We start from the raw sequence: 15,983 nt of genomic DNA on the forward strand, positions 1-15,983 counted from the left end.
TTTTAAATTTAAATTCAATTAATTAACATATAATGTATTATTGGTTTCAGAGGTATAGGCCTGTGATTCATCAGTCTTATTTAACACCCAGTGCTCATTACATCACATGCCCTCCTTAATGTCCATCACCCAGTTACCCCATCCCTCCACTCCCCTCCCAAGACTTAACTATTCTGAATGCTTTTGTGAACACCCTTTGCATTTGTTCAGTTGGCTCTTTTCATCTCTATATTCACAGTGCCAATTTGAAAGACCCCACTGGCTGATACCTTCTCCATTTCTGTATACTTTAGAATTCTGGGTGACTTTGTATATTTCATTTTCCAGCTAGATGTCTATATATTAATACTTTCTGGTGTTGCACTATAGTTTCAGTTATATTTAATTCAGGCACAGAAACCAAAACTTAATCTTACCTAGGTATATATCTTCTCTAATGTATTTTTTTGTAATAGCTCAAGATTTACCCAGCTGGATTACCAAATCTTGTTAATTTTTCTTTCAAAAAGCTTTTCATCTTTAGCTTTTCTATTTTTATTTTCATCGCCTTTGTCTAAGCCGTCTTTGTGCCTAAACTTTAGCAACAGTATTCTCTCTCTCCTTGCCTCTCCTGGCCCAAACATAGCCACCAGATTGGTCTTCTTAAACTATAGATGTGATCTTACCAGTTCCTTGCTCCACAGTGTTTCTAGCTAGAACAAGAACCATACACTAAGATTTGGGGAGGGTAGGGGTGGTGGGCAACCCAAGCTTGGTGTCCCTGGGGATTAGCAGGGCAGTGGTAAGTCATGCTTTTTCACTCCTCACCAGGTTATGTACTTTTGTTGATAGATATGTTTTTTCTTTATTTTTATTTCCAGACTATAGAAGAGATAAAAGGAATCTTCTGAATAATCATGCTAGACAGTTTATTTCAGAACCAGTTTCTATTGCCTTGAGTCATTGTTTGCACTAGTAAGATTTCATCTACTTTGTTGCATTTATAATGGCTGATTTGGATTATTCTCTTTTAAAACTAGTTTGTTTAGAATGTTTGTATGTTTTCCAGGCTCTTAGCTTGTGCAATAATGATCACTATCAATTGTAGACTACATACAGAAGACATATTAGGTATTGTTGGACTGTGTTAATCATTCTTTCTAAATAGTGGGAAGAGAATATTCTTCTAATTCTCACAAAGGAAAGGAAATCACAGTTTAGATAAGCAGTTTATCTAGCCTATGAGCCTGTTCATAAAATTTCTGTGGGACTTAATTAAGAGTTGAAGTATAGGGGCACCTGGGTGGCTCAGTTGGTTGAGCGACTGCCTTCGGCTCAGGTCATGATCCTGGAGTCCTGGGATCGAGTCCTGCATCTGGCTCCCTGCTCGGCGGGGAGTCTCCTTCTCCCTCTCCCGCTCCTCCCTCTTGTGCTCTCTCTCTCTCTCACTCTCTCTCTCAAATAAATAAAATCTTAAAAAAAAAAAAAAAAGAGTTGAAGTATAAAAGAACTTTAATGTATTTGTGAAAATCAGGAGTGGTTAGTACAAATTTTGATTTATTTATTTAAAGGTTTTGATGGTAGACAAAGAGAAAGCCCAGGTATAATTTTATCACATTTTCCACAATCTTTTGTAGATAGGAAGACTCACTTTGTTTAGGTTAAAAAATATGCAAGTTTAGAAATGAGATTAACTTTTTTCCCCCTCAGATCCAGTTAGGATGGTTGCCTAACACCTATTACAAAACTTAGGAGCATAAAACGCACTTTTTATTATGCACATAGATTCTGTGAGTTGGGAACTCCAAAAGGGCACAGTAGGGATAGTTTTCTCAGCTCTCATGATGATGGCTGTTACAGTTGGGAAAACCTGAAGGTTGGGATCAACTGTTAGGGGCTGGAATAATTTGGATAATTATTTCATAATTTGAAGGTTTGTCACCACCATCTCTGGCATCGGAGCTGGGAAGACTTGAAGAGTCTAGGACCATTGACCAGAGTACCCATATATGTGGCCTTGCTTCTGTGCAACATGGTGGTTTCAGCATAGTCAGATCCAACTTAAGTGTTAGTGTGAATGAGGAGAAAGTTGGATTGTTTTGTTTTTTTTAATAAAGCCTCACGAGCTATGTATGTCACATTTGCTGCATTTTGTTGGTTATAAATATGTGCATATGCACACCCAGATAGACTTCACCTCTTGCTGGGAGGGTGGCAAATTCTAGAAAAGCATTTGGTACCGGAGATACTATTATGGCCATCTTTGGAAAATACATCCTGCCACAATAGTCAAGTCCAATATTTGCTAATATTTTTTCATTTCAAATGCATATTTATAATGACTTTAGAGATAAAAGACCAAGAATTCTTTACCTGTTTACGTGAAGGGAGTTTAGGACTTTAGGAGTCTGTGAACTGAAGGTTCACAAAAAAGGTTTTACAAAGTATCTATTACTTTGACAATTGGCTTTTTAAAAACATTTTTCATCTCCCTTAAAGTCAAAATTGCTTAGGTATTTTTTTCTTTCTCTTACTTTAAACAAGTATAGTGTCGTGGACCACTAGTGTATCCAGTTAGATTATGTTCAGTTTTCATTGTTGCTGCATGTGGAGACAATGTCAGACAGTTTCCCATTGATAAGAATCAATGAAAACCAGGGTCGCCTGGGTGGCTCAGTTGGTTAAGCGACTGACTGCCTTCGGCTCAGGTCATGATCCCGGGGTTCTGGGATCGAGCCCTGCATCCTCCCTGCTCAGCAGGCGGCTTGCTTCTCCCTTTCCCTCTGCCGCTCCCACTGCTTGTGCTCTCCTGCTCTCTCTCTGTCAAATAAATAAAATCTTAAAAAAAAAAAAAAAATCAATGAAAACTGGGGGCACCTGGTTGGCTCAGTCGGTTAAACATCTGCCTTCGGCTCAGGTTGTGATCCCAGGGTTCTGGGATCGGACTCCCTGCTCGGCTGGGAGTCTGCTTGCCCCTCTCCTCCCCGCTCATGCTCTCTCTTGCTATCTCTCTCAAATAAATAAAAAATATATATAAAAAGAATCAATGAAAATTTACCATGCTATCTGTATTGATACAGAGGCTACATAAAAATTAAAAAGACAAGGAAAGAAAAAAAGAGAAAAGAAAAAGAAAGTAGGACAAAACTCCTGTGTCCTTTGATCTTATTCTGAAGACTGAATGTGCAGAGATACAAAGTCTTGCTTTTTCTCTGGCAAGATTCTTGCTAATGGAAGCCGGAAGCCAACAGAGCTGAAGAAGCCTCTATGTCTGCCCAGCCAGAAAACATACTGGATAGTGTGAATTCTTTTGACAAGAAGGTGGCTTACTTTGAAAAGGCTTGAACCTTACCGAAATTTGGATTTGCCCCAGCACCAAAAAGCCTTATCTTATAAAATCTGGTAAGTGAAAGTAGTGATATGATTGGAGAGGCCTTAGTGAAGCTCTCTGAACTCCTGACGGTTTGTGACCAGGAGCCAAACCATGAAGGCCTCTTTCAGATGACATTCTTCTAGAACAGTTGATGCTTTTTCCTTGTTTTCTCTCAAATCAAGGTTTTAAAGGAATTGGCAGTTAGCCATTTTCTTTGAGCATGTAACCAAATGAAATTCTGATGTTTCCTTAGTAAAGATAGTTGCTCTTTTGTGTCCTTTAAGAGCATGCTGAAGCCATCAAGATTCTTGTTGTGTGAACCCATTTTGGACACTGGAAAGACCATTGAGAGATAAAACAGTGAAAAGTGGCTTGCCATCAAAACGGATGGCATACCTGGTAATACATCTGCTTTTGCTGTTTTGATGAAGAAGGAAGCTCCATAGGTCTCTATGAATCATTGCTTTTACATTAGCATCAAAGACTCTGCCAAAGATCATGAAAGAAGTCTTGTCCGATGTCTTGAAAGTCACACTTTATCCCAGTCAGGGCCTTGAATTACTGCCTTGTCTAGAGCTTCTCTTGCGAGATGGGAGTGGAATATAAGGTTGTTTTCTATTGCAGAGAAGTTCATTGATTCTCCAAAGAATAAGTCTCAAACCACTGGGGAATTCTGATTCCATTTGCTGTTACATAACTTTGTGAATCAGAGTTTCCAGAACACTTGTAGCAATCTATTGGATTGTTAAAACCACTGGCATGTTAAAAACCATTCTGCTTATTATTTTAGCTCTTTATTCAAGAGAAATGCTAGCATTCTTCTAATTGAAATTTATTTTTGTGGAATTAATTTTAATTTTTTTTGTTAAATTTAATATCCTTTCCTTTCTAATCTAAGCATCCTTTTTAAGTTTGGAGAGTTTACTCTGTTTACATTAATGTGTTTATTCATGTATTTTGCTTTATTTCTAATTTTCGTGTTTTCTATGTCTCATGCTTTGATTTTTTTTTCCCCCTTCTTTTCTGGCTCCTGAAGTATTGGTTGAGTTTCCTTTATTTTCCTTTTTTCTAAACTTCTGGTTTGAAAATCACATTTTTTTCTAATTTAGCAATTATTCTAATATTTTTACATGCATATTTGACTTAAATTCTCAAATTTACCCCATTTCCTCCAAGTGGTAGGACTTCAAATCTCTTCAACTCAGCTCTCTCCCTCCTGTTACTTCTATTATTTTTGTTCTACCTTGGTTTTACTTAACACAGCCCTTGTGGACGATACCCTTGAGCTCCTGTTTCCTGTTTAACTTGAGTCTGTCAAAGCCTGCAACCACCCTAGGCATGACTAACGATCTTGGAAGATTTTTTTTAATACTTCTTTAAATGAATCTTTCTATAGAAAGATTCTTTGCCATAATCTGAGGTAGTGGTTTTCAGAGTATGGTTCCTAAATCCTCAGTACCAGCATTATGTGGGATTATATAGTATACATTGTTCCCTTGTCATTCATTAGATATTCTTCTTTGTCATGCTTTTTTTAAAAAAAAGATTTTATTTATTTATTAGAGAGAGAGACAGAGGATAGCAAGAGAGAGCACAAGCAGGGAGGAAAGGGAGGAGCAGGCTCCCCACTGAGGGCTCGATCCCAGGACACTGGGATCATGACCTGAGCCAAAGGCAGACACTCAACTGAGTGAGCCACCCAGGCGCTCCTGTCATGCTTTTTAAATTAAAGTTTGATAAAATATTTGGATTGGCACTTTTTGTTTTTTTAAAGATTTTATTTATTTATTTGACAGAGAGAGAGAGAGCCAGAGCAGGAACACAACAAGCAGGGGGAGTGGGAGAGGGAGAAGCAGGCTTCCTGCCAGCAGGGAGCCCGATGCGGGCTCGATCCCAGGACCCTGGGATCATGACCTGAGCCGAAGGCAGACGCTTAACAGCTGAGCCACCCAGGCACTCTGGCACTTTGTTCTTAATTTAATTTATTTAATTAATCTCTACACCCAACATGGGGTTCAAACTCATGACCCCAAGATCAAGAGTTGCATGTTCTTCTGATTGAGCCGGCCAGGTGCCCCGAAGTTTGATAAAATGTTTGAACTAATAGGTGGTCCAGTGATGGGTACTTTTTATAAATAGATAAAGTATGAATTTTATGGCTTGATTTTTTTTTTTATACAGAGAGTACTTATTAATTCTATGGTATAAATCATGTTAAATACTCTGATAAAAATGATACATATGTTGCTATATCTATAATTTCCTTATACTTGAGCATTCTTTATTTAAAAAAAGTACTTAAAAGTTGAGTGTTAGATGTGGAATGAAGGAAATGTTTTATATCTGTAAATTAATTGCCTTATCTTTTTTTCATAATCTGCCCACCCCAAAGCTCAGAAAAGTCACAGTATTATTTATGCAACTCCTTTTAATGGTCCCCATGGATTTAAAACACAATTGGCATTGTTACACTTCCTTCCATAGAGAAAATGTATGCTTTTTAAATAAATGTAATATGCTTTTGTTCATGAAGAATGTCATTGAGTAGTGCCAACTATTTTAGGATACTAAAATAAAAATATTTACAATCCAAAAATACTTTAAGATTATTCTTAGAAAGATGTTCCATTGTTTTTAGTCTATTACTTAATCTTATAAAAGTGCTATGAAAAGGGAGAAGATGGCCGTCCCAGCAGTGTCTGGGCTGTCCCGGCAGCTCAGCTAGTAAGGGGTAGGTAGAGCTGAGATTCGAACCCACACAGTCACATAGAAGATGGAGTGGAAGGAAAATTCGTGCTCTTTATACTACGTATCAACACTATGCTTTGCATGTCATGACACCTTGCAACTTAGGTGCGATGCTTTAGTATGACTGTTGTCAGGCCGTTTTCCAAGTTCGTGCGGCCGCCTGTTCAGGAATATGGTATCGAAGGTCGTATGCCACTGCTCTTTATTCTGCTGCAACTAAACAGAATAAACTGGAACAAGTAGAGAAAGAATTGTGGAGAGTAGCACAAATCTTGAAGGAACCCAAAATGGCTGCTTCCATTATGAATCCCTATATAAAGCGTTCCATGAAAGTGAAAAGCTTAAATGACATGAGCGCAAAAGAGAGGTCCTTTCCTCTCACATCCAACCTGATCAATTTGCTTGCTGAGAATGGTCGCTTGGACAGTACCCCTGGAGTCATTTCTGCCTTTTCGACCATGATGAGCGTCCACTGTGGAGAAGTACCGTGCACAGTGATCACTGCATCTCCTTTAGATGAAGCCACTCTTACTGAATTAAAAACGGTCCTGAAGAGCTTCCTAAGTAAAGGCCAAGTCTTGAAATTGGAAGTTAAGACTGACCCCTCAATCATGGGTGGAATGATTGTATTGGAGAGAGATACACTGATATGTCTGCGAAAACCAAGATTCAGAAGCTCAGCAGGGCCATGCGGGAAGTTTTCTGAAAGTGTTGATTTTCTGTCAGTGAAAATTCCTAAACTTGGAGCAACAATAAAATGCTTCCTGAACAGAAAAAGAAAAAAAAAAAGTGCTATGAAAAGCAAACTACATGACATTTCAGAGTTCAGAGATTTGATTAGATCATTTAAATAAAGTTTTTGCCAAGGAACTGAACACATGAAATGAATGGTAGCATCATTGTGAAGATTTTCAATACTCATGAGACTTATAATTAGCTAAGTACTTTATTTTTTTTTTAAGTACTTTATTTATTTGAGAGAGAGAGAGAGCACAAGCAGGTGGGAGGGGCAGAGGGAGAGGGAGAAGCAGACTCCCCGCTGAACAGGGAGCCCGACGCGGGACTTGATCCCAGGACCCTGGGATCACAACCCGAGCCGAAGGCAGACTCTTAACCGACTGAGCCACCCAGGTGCCCTAATTGAGTACTTTAAACAAAGCCCACACTGTGCCTTGTATATAGGAGTGTTCAGAAAATGTTGGCTGAATTTAAATGACCAAGTTAATCTTGACCTGTTAACCTAGTAGCATAATGTTCTCTTTTTCACTTAGTAAGCTACTCTTAGATACGTTAGATATTGTGAACTGGCCCTCAGTGCCCCAGAAGGTAATTGTAAGATGTAAACGTGGAGGACAGTGAAGAAAATATTAAATATTAGAGGAAAATATTAAGTCTTAGAGGGAAATATCCTACTAAGTATTGATAAAACCAGTCTATAGACATGAAGATTTTTTTTTTTAAAGATTCTATTTATTTATTTGACAGAGACACAGCGAGAGAGGGAACACAAGCAGGGGGAGTGGAAGAAGGAGAAGCAGGCTTCCCACAGAGCAGGGAGCCCGATGCGGGGCTCGATCCCAGGACCCTGGGATCATGACCTGAGCTGAAGGCAGACGCTTAACGACTGAGCCACCCAGGCGCCCCTAGACATGAAGAATTAAAGAAAAGATAGTTGTTTAATAGATTTAAAAATGAATATTCACCAAAAAAGACGATCTAATTTAAAAATGGACAAAGGACTTGAATAGACATTTCTCCCAGGAAGGTATTCAGATAGCCAATAAGCACATGAATAGATTTTCAACATCATTAGTTATTAAGGAACTTAAAACCCACAGTGAGATACCACTTCTCATCCACTGGAATGGCAATAATAATAATAATAAAAGGAAAATATGAACTGTTGATGATGATGTGGAGAATTTGAATCCTCATACATTGCTGGTGGAAATATAAAATAAGGTAGATGCTGTGAAAGATATTTTTGTGGTTCTTCAATAAGTTAGACATAGAACTGCCATCTGACCCAGCAACTAGGTAAATACCCAGGAGAACTGAGAACAGGTGCACAAATGTTTATAGTAGCACTATTCGTAATAGCCAAAAAAGGGAAACAACCCAGCTGTCTATCAGCTGATAAGTGGATAACCAAATGTGGTATATCCATACAATAGAATATTATTCAGCCATAAAAAGGAGTGAAGTACTGATACTTGCTACGATATGGATGAACCTTAATAATATTAAGTGAAAGAAGCCAGATACACAAAGCCACATATTGTATGATTTCGTTTATTTGAAATGATCAGAATAGGTGAATCTGTGGAGACAGCAGATTAATGGTTGCCAGGGGCTGGGATGAGCAAGGAATGAGGAGTAGCTGCTCAATGGGTATGGGGTTTCTTTTTGGGATGATGAAAATTTTCCAGAATTAGACAGTGGTGCTGGTTGTGCAACATTACGAATGTCCTGGAAATCACTGAACTTCCAGTACATTTAAATGAACTTTAAAATGGTAAAGTTTATATTATGGGAATTTTAGCTCAGTAAAAAAGAATATTCAGTGTGATTATAATTCTCAGTGAAATATTAAAGTAAGAATTTTAAAATCAAAAGAAACTTTATTTCAACATTGTTATTTTGTGCTTAGAAAAATTATACAACATGCTTCGTGAAAATATGTATGAAGTCAAATAAATATTCTTTAGAGCAGGTTTCAATACAAGGTATGTGTGTTTTGGGCCTCATTCAGAGGGATTTTGCCGGGTAGAATAAAGCACTAGGAGGCAGTCTCATGCTGGGTACTGTGATTGGTACATTGCCTTTTTTTTTTTTTTTTAATTTTTAAAAATTTTTATTTATTTGACAGAGAGACAGCGAGAGAGGGAACACAAGCAGGGGGAGTGGGAGAGGGAGAAGCAGGCTTTCCGCTGAGCAGGGAGCCGGACTCAGGGCTCAATCCCAGGACCCTGGGATCATGACCTAAGCTGAAGGCAGACACTTAACAACTGAGCCACCCAGGTGCCCCTAGTACGTTGCTTTTTAACTGGCTGGCCCTCTTTGTAGTCATGAGCAGTGTCTCTCAACTGTTTACACTTTCCTTGCCGTCTTCTCCTAGATCTGCTTGACTGCTTACTGTTGTGAGCTTCATGCATGCCTTTCTGACATGAAACTATATACTGCTCAATTAGCATTAATAGGGTCTCTATCGTTAACTAACCTACTCCTTCACTGACACTGTTTCCAGCCACTTTGGATAAACACCTGGTTTATCTTGCTTCCCCACGGTCCTGTTCAGTTATCTAGATCCTTTTATATTTCAGCATTCTCACTTCTTCGACCTTGCCAAGGAAACCTGGACAGCAAGGACCCCAAGGACAGGAATAGGGGGAGGGGTGAATGAGAGCTAATGAAACAAAGGCCCTGTCTTCTTTGTGAAATCTGTTAGAAGAGGAACTGTCCATAGATGTGAGCAGTATGGTTCCATATAGACCTGCTATTTCCAGAAATCAAACATTATTTAATGTTTGTTGTACAACTTATCTAGTAAATTTGTGTTTTTATTCAATGTAGAACATATAGGCTGTCTTGAGAGTAGTTATTTCTTTCCCAAAATATGTTCCACAGAATACTAGTCCCTGGTAATATTACTAGAAGCTCTGCTTTGGAAGGGGGAGGATCCCATGGTCAAATATATTTAGAAAATGCTGCTTAATCCCCCTTGGAAGTCCACAGCACACTGTAGTCTTTAAGGTCTCTGAAACATAGTCAAGAAACTTGTTTGACTCAGCATTTCCAAACTTACTTGAGCCCAGAATTTTGGTGGGGAGGAAAGAGACAGCATAGCTATTAATATCTTACATAATAATATCAGTTGGGAAGACATTGTCTTAGAGCATTGTAAATTTCTACAACTGCAGCTTAAAAAAAAAGTAGCTGTATTTATTTACTTATTTATTTAAATTCCAGTTAGTTAACATATACTGTTCTATTTTTTTTTTTTTTTTTAGTTTTTATTTTAATTCCAAAAAGTAGCTACTTTTACCGGCTAGTACCAAAAACTACCTGTCCTTCATATGTTCTATGTAATATGCATCATATGTATATAGTTAACCTATAAATTCTCTATCAAGATAGACCTCATTTTTCCCCCTTTCCTTACAAGTGTCAGATTGTTGTCTTTCAGTGATTTTCTTGTTCTTTCTTCCTTAATCATATCAAAATATTTTTTTGAAAGGGTGATGAAAGCACTTAGGACATTCCCAGTTTTAAATAAGTAAACAGCTCTGTTAAAGGTGTAGTACATATATTTGTTGAGCCTGTTACAAAATTTCAGACTTGTCTAATTCAAACACCCTTTGAAATCCAAGTCATGTTTTCATTTACTAAGGATTTTTGTTGAGACAGGCCCTTTCTTAAAAAAGTAATTAGCCTTGGATGTAGAAGGTATAATTAATAAATAAGCACAATTCATTACTTTGTTAATTCTTCTCTACAGAAAAGAGCTGGCACTGAGTGTTTATCCTTTATTAACATATAAATATGTAGACACTGAAATTATGTATCACAGTATATTTCTATGAAATACATAGTAGGTATCATTTTTTCTCTTTCAGGTGTAATTAGTGTAGGATTTTAGCTTTAAAAAGTTTTAGCCTTTTCATGTACTTGAATTTCTTTTCTCTATAATATGCCTCTCATTACATTGTCTTTCTTGTTTTTGAGAACTTTATAGTTTATAATGGATATTGCTAATATTCATCAATAATCTGTGAGGCTCTCTTATAGACGGGATAAGATTAGATTGTTGTGGCTTGCCCCTTTTTTTGTTGTTTCTTTAGGCACAGTGCTTGAATCTAATGGGGAAATAAAGCCTCCGGCATTGTGGCTTGGATTCCTCTTGTGTGTTTTAGGGGTGTATTATATTTCCATTTAGATCTCCTCCTCTGTCTTCTGACTGATGATGACCCAGGTTTCTGTTCAGAGTTGTTTCTGGGTGGTTGGCTCCTGGTCCCGTACAACTCAGCCATGTCGGGCAGTGATAGAACATGGTCTTTCAGAGATTCGCCCAGATTTACCAAGAAGTAAAAATGACCCGCAAGTGCATTCCTGATGAACCAGAACAGATCTTCTCTCACAAGACCGTCTTGGCATTTCGACAAAGCATGAAGTGAAAGCTTTTTGTTTTTGTTTGAGTTGGCTTTAAGACTAATTTTAATTTTGTTTGCTTAGAAATTAATGTTTTTCTCTTGTATTTGCTTTTTCTAGTCACAGGCAGCCTTTCTTCTCAAATGGTGTCATGTACTTTGCATTGTTAGATGTGATCTACCGGCTCTTATGGCATAATATTTTCAATTCTGTACATATTCTGTTGTCTGAATTAGAGGGAGTTTGAGAATGAAATTAGAATTGCTACTGTAATTTTTTTTTTTTTTTTTTGTGATGATGAATTCCTAAAGTCAAAATCCTATTTGTCTGTTTGGAAAAATAGTAACCCATAATGATATATAGATATATATCCCTAGCAAACAGATGATTTGTCCACTGGAAGTTTTAACTTTAATACTGTTTTTGGTCAGATTCTACTCTCCTATATATATTTTGATGGTATGTAAAAATTTAGAGAATAATATAGCTTCTTAAAAAAGGCTTTCTATGGGGTGTCTGGGTGGCTCAGTCGGTTAAACATCTGCCTTCTGCTCAGGTCATCATCCTGGGGTTCTGGGATTGAGCCCCAGTGGCTGGCTTCCTGGTCAGCGGGGAGTCTGCTTCCCCCCACCCCCCACTCATGCTCTCTCTCCCTCTCAAATAAATAAATAAAAATAAACTCTTTAAAAAAGGCTTTCTAGCATGATTGTGAATGAGAACTGGGAATTTCAATTCTTGTTTTTAGTCTTTGCTCTTTCATTCTGTAATTACATGTGGGCTGGTATTTATTTTCTTATGTAAAAAATTGGAAAATACCTCCTTCTTTTCTACCTCAAAGAAATTGCATTGCCATGAATAAAGATCCCATGTAAAGTCTAGTTGCTATTTATGTAGTAAATTTGGGACAATCTACTATTTCTTGCTTTTTTTTTTTTAAAGATTTTATTTGACAGAGAGAGACACAGTGAGAGAGGGAACACAAGCAGGGGGAGTGGGAGAGGGAGAAGCAGGCTTCCCGCTGAGCAGGGAGCCCGATGCGGAGCTCGATCCCAGGACCCTGGGATCATGACCTGAGCCGAAGGCAGACGCTTAACGACTGAGCCACCCAGGCGCCCTCTACTATTTCTTGCTTAATGTATTCTGACACTTTACCAAGGCAAACCTTTTCTAGGTACTTATTTTTTTTATTTTTTTATTTTGTTTTTTTAAAAACACTTTTAAAATGTAAATTGAATTAATTAACATATAGTATATTATTAATTTCAGAGGTAGAGTTCAGTGATTCCTCAGTCTTATTTAATACCCCGTGCTCATTACATCACTAGGTACTTCTTAAGAGGATTCTAAATGGAAAGGTAAAGAGAGATAGTTGAGGTATCAAGTTGTTATCTAAAACTGTTTTAATATCTATAAACTTTAAAAGCTTTAACTTCTAAGTCCATGGTGGTGATTATTTTTTATTTTCACCCTCTTACCAATTTCCTTTTGAAACAACCCAAATGGTAGAATGCAAAAAAATTTATATCACCTTTGGAAAACTAATGGAGAGTCTCATTCCCACTGTCATCCTATTGAAGAGCTGTGGTAGGAAACAGTAAAGGTAAGAGCAGGGTGAGGGTATACGTCAGCCTGCCAGTTGCCAGCCAGCCCATTTGGGAGAAATTGGCTAAGGAGGTCGATCAGAAAGCCTGCCTCTCCATGTAAACCTGGTAGCATGTGCAGGCTGGGAGCTGGGGCTGGAGACAAAAATGGGACCAGTGCTGTCAGTAGGTAAAATCTGTATCCTACCCTGGAGCTGCAGGAGGGAGCTGACTCTCCAGTGTGTATCCTGTGTGCTGCAGCTGTGGGGTCAGAGTAGACGTCACGGTGGAGGGGGGTCCTTAGTAGTAAGTGAGTATAGAGGAGTTTCCTACCCCTACCCGCTTCAGGCTAAATGGGGAGGCTGTGCCCTATTCGAGAATTCAGCTGTGATCTGCACCATCTAGTACAGTGTAGGCCAGTGCTGTCCAGTAGAACTGTCTGCGGTTAGGGAAGTATCTGTGCTGTGCAGTATGTGGCCACCAGTCACACTTCTTTGGAGCCCTTGAAATGTGGCTAAGAACTGAATAACTACCAAAAGCCTTAAGAAGGGCTTTCCTATTTCGGTTATTTTTGTCTTAAGGAGTTGATAGACAAAAGCTATTCATTACAACATTGTTTTTAATATTAAGAAGCATATGTAATATCAGAGTAACAGAAATGTACTGGTTAAAGCAGTCTGTTTCATTCCCAGACAGTGGGATAATATGCAGCCATTGAAATGCTGATGTAGATAGACATTTATGGACAGAAAAGTTTTTTCCAATATGTTAAGTGAAAGGAGATTGGTTACAAAACTGTGTGGTTAGTGTGTTCCCATATTTTTGTGTAAATATTTGAAGATATTGTGTGTGTGTGTATGTAAACACATACATAGATAAATAGGATCTGGAATTTAGGCATCAAAAGATTTATCTTTTTTTTTTTTAAAGATTTTATTTATTTATTTGACAGAGAGAGACACAGTGAGAGAGGGAACACAAGCAGGGGGAGTGGGAGAGGGAGAAGCAGGCTTCCCACTGAGCAGGGAGCTCAACGCAGGGCTCGATCCCAGGACCATGACCTGAGCCGAAGGCAGACAGACGCTTAACGACTGAGCCACCCAGGCACCCCCAAAAGATTTATCTTAATCCTCGTTCTACCATTCACTTTGTGCAAGTTACTTAATCTCTCAGCTTCTTCAGTTTTTCCACTGTAAAAGAGGGATTAAAAATAGCACCTATCTCACTGGGTTGTTTTAAAGATTAAATGAAATAACATGGCAGAATTGCTTAGCAGGATGCCTGTATTATCCTGTTATAAGATCATATAAAGCATCAGCTTTTTCGTGGTCATGGTGATTATTATTGTATCATATGTGTATGTGTGTAGGAGAAAACTTAGGAGTACATAAAAAGTACTTGAAGTTGTCTAGTAGGATTGCAGGTGACCTATGTTTTCTTCTTTGTGCTTTTCTACGTTTTTGGATTCTGGTATTGCATTTGGGCATATATTACTTCTATAATTTAAAAATGTTTAAAATGTTTAAAACTTTTGGGGTGCCTGGGTGGCTCAGTCAGTTAAGCTTCTGCCTTCTGCCTTCAGCTCAGGTCATGATTCCAGGGCTCTCTGCTCATCGGGGAGCCTGATTTTCCCTCTCCCTCTGCCTGCAGGTCTGCCTACTTGTGCTCTCTCTCTCTCTCTCTGTCAAATAAATAAAATCTTAAAAAAAACCACAACTTTCTGTGTGCCTAAGTAATTAACAAATGATAATACCAGTTAAGCAAAAATGACTCAGGGTAAGTGGATGAAAGATTTATGATACAGATTTATAATATGGATTTCATCACTCTCTTTAGAGATGCACAACTATTTTTGTGATTATAGAAAATCTGTAAAATTAAGGCTGTTGGAAATGTAGTAGTGTAATCGAAACACATTCCTAAATGTAGAATTAGAGTTTTAATCATGTTTACATCTGGGAAGACTAAGACAAGTTATGTTTTAACTTGTATCCTTCATAATCTGGGCAAAAACAGTACATTTATCTCTATTTGGAAATGGTTTTGTTTGTGATTGCTTATTTCTGGGGTTCAGTCGCTCTAATGGTGTTGTAGATGGTTGGCAAAGCTGTAGACATCTAGGTAGAGTATTGCTTTGGTGGAGAGCATTGAATTTTGTATTTCCAAAATTGTTGGCCACGATCTTTTATATTTCACTTTGCTTAGAATTTACATGTGTCAGGTTCTGTTCTAGGCTCTGGGGAATGAGATGAACGAGAAAGGTGGCAGTCTTTCCAGGTAGGCAATCAAACAACCAGAATAGTCAGATGTTAAAGGTGGGTATGATAAAAGTAAGTGGGTACAGTAGGGTACCAGTGGAGAAGTGGTCAATTATATTTTGAGTGAGGGCGGATGGTGGGCAGAGAAAGGTAAAAAGGGGCTATCAAGAAAAGGCCAGGATGTGGAGCTGGATCTTGAAGGTGAGTGTCTCAGTATTTGCAGGTTGGGGTCAAGGCCTTTCTGGCAGTGAACCAGCTGTGGTTTGAGGCAGCATGGGGTATTGGGCAGCCTGAAGGTGGGTTGGTGTGGCTTGAGGTAGAATACAAGCCAGAGGCCAGCCAGTGAGAAAGCTGGAGAATCAGGTCAAGGAACTCTAGTGTTGATGTTTTCAGAAATAGGTTTAGGATAAGAGAAACTGCTGACCATTTTTTTGTTTGATCAGATCTTTTAAAGAACGCTCACTTTTTTTTTTTTTTTTAGGATTTTATTTATTTATTTGACAGAAAGAGACAGCAAGAGAGGGAACACAAGCAGGGGGAGTGGGAGAGGGAGAAGCAGGCTTCCTGCTGAGCAGGGAGCCCAATGCGGGGCTCGATCCCAGGACCCTGGGATCATGACCTGAGCCGAAGGCAGATGCTTAACGACTGAGCCACCCGGGCGCCCCAAAAAATGCTCACATTTAATAGATGCCATAGATTTAGATTTGAGGTGTTCTGAACCATGGAAATTTTATGTGAGATCATGGTTTTTCTTTCTTTTTCTTTTTTTTTTCTTTTCCTCTTCTTCTTCTCCTCCTCCTTCTTCTTTTTTAAAACGATGTGGATCTTACCATATCACTAAATTGACAACTGAAACTATGTTGGTATTTCCTGATTTAAGAATAGCCTTCCTGAAGG

At 38.4% G+C, this 15,983-nt stretch overlaps 1 protein-coding gene and 1 pseudogene across 8 annotated transcripts in view; both read left to right on the forward strand.

Moving 5' to 3' along the window:
* CDK19 (cyclin dependent kinase 19) overlaps positions 1-15,983 on the forward strand; it is a 171,079-nt gene that overhangs the window by 85,485 nt on the left and 69,611 nt on the right. The gene's annotated exons all lie outside the window — the stretch shown is intronic.
* On the forward strand, positions 5,567-7,019 carry LOC116634582 (annotated as a pseudogene).

The sequence above is a fragment of the Phoca vitulina genome, unplaced genomic scaffold, assembly GCF_004348235.1.
Source record: "Phoca vitulina isolate PV1807 unplaced genomic scaffold, GSC_HSeal_1.0 scaffold9, whole genome shotgun sequence".
Lineage (NCBI taxonomy): Eukaryota > Metazoa > Chordata > Mammalia > Carnivora > Phocidae > Phoca > Phoca vitulina.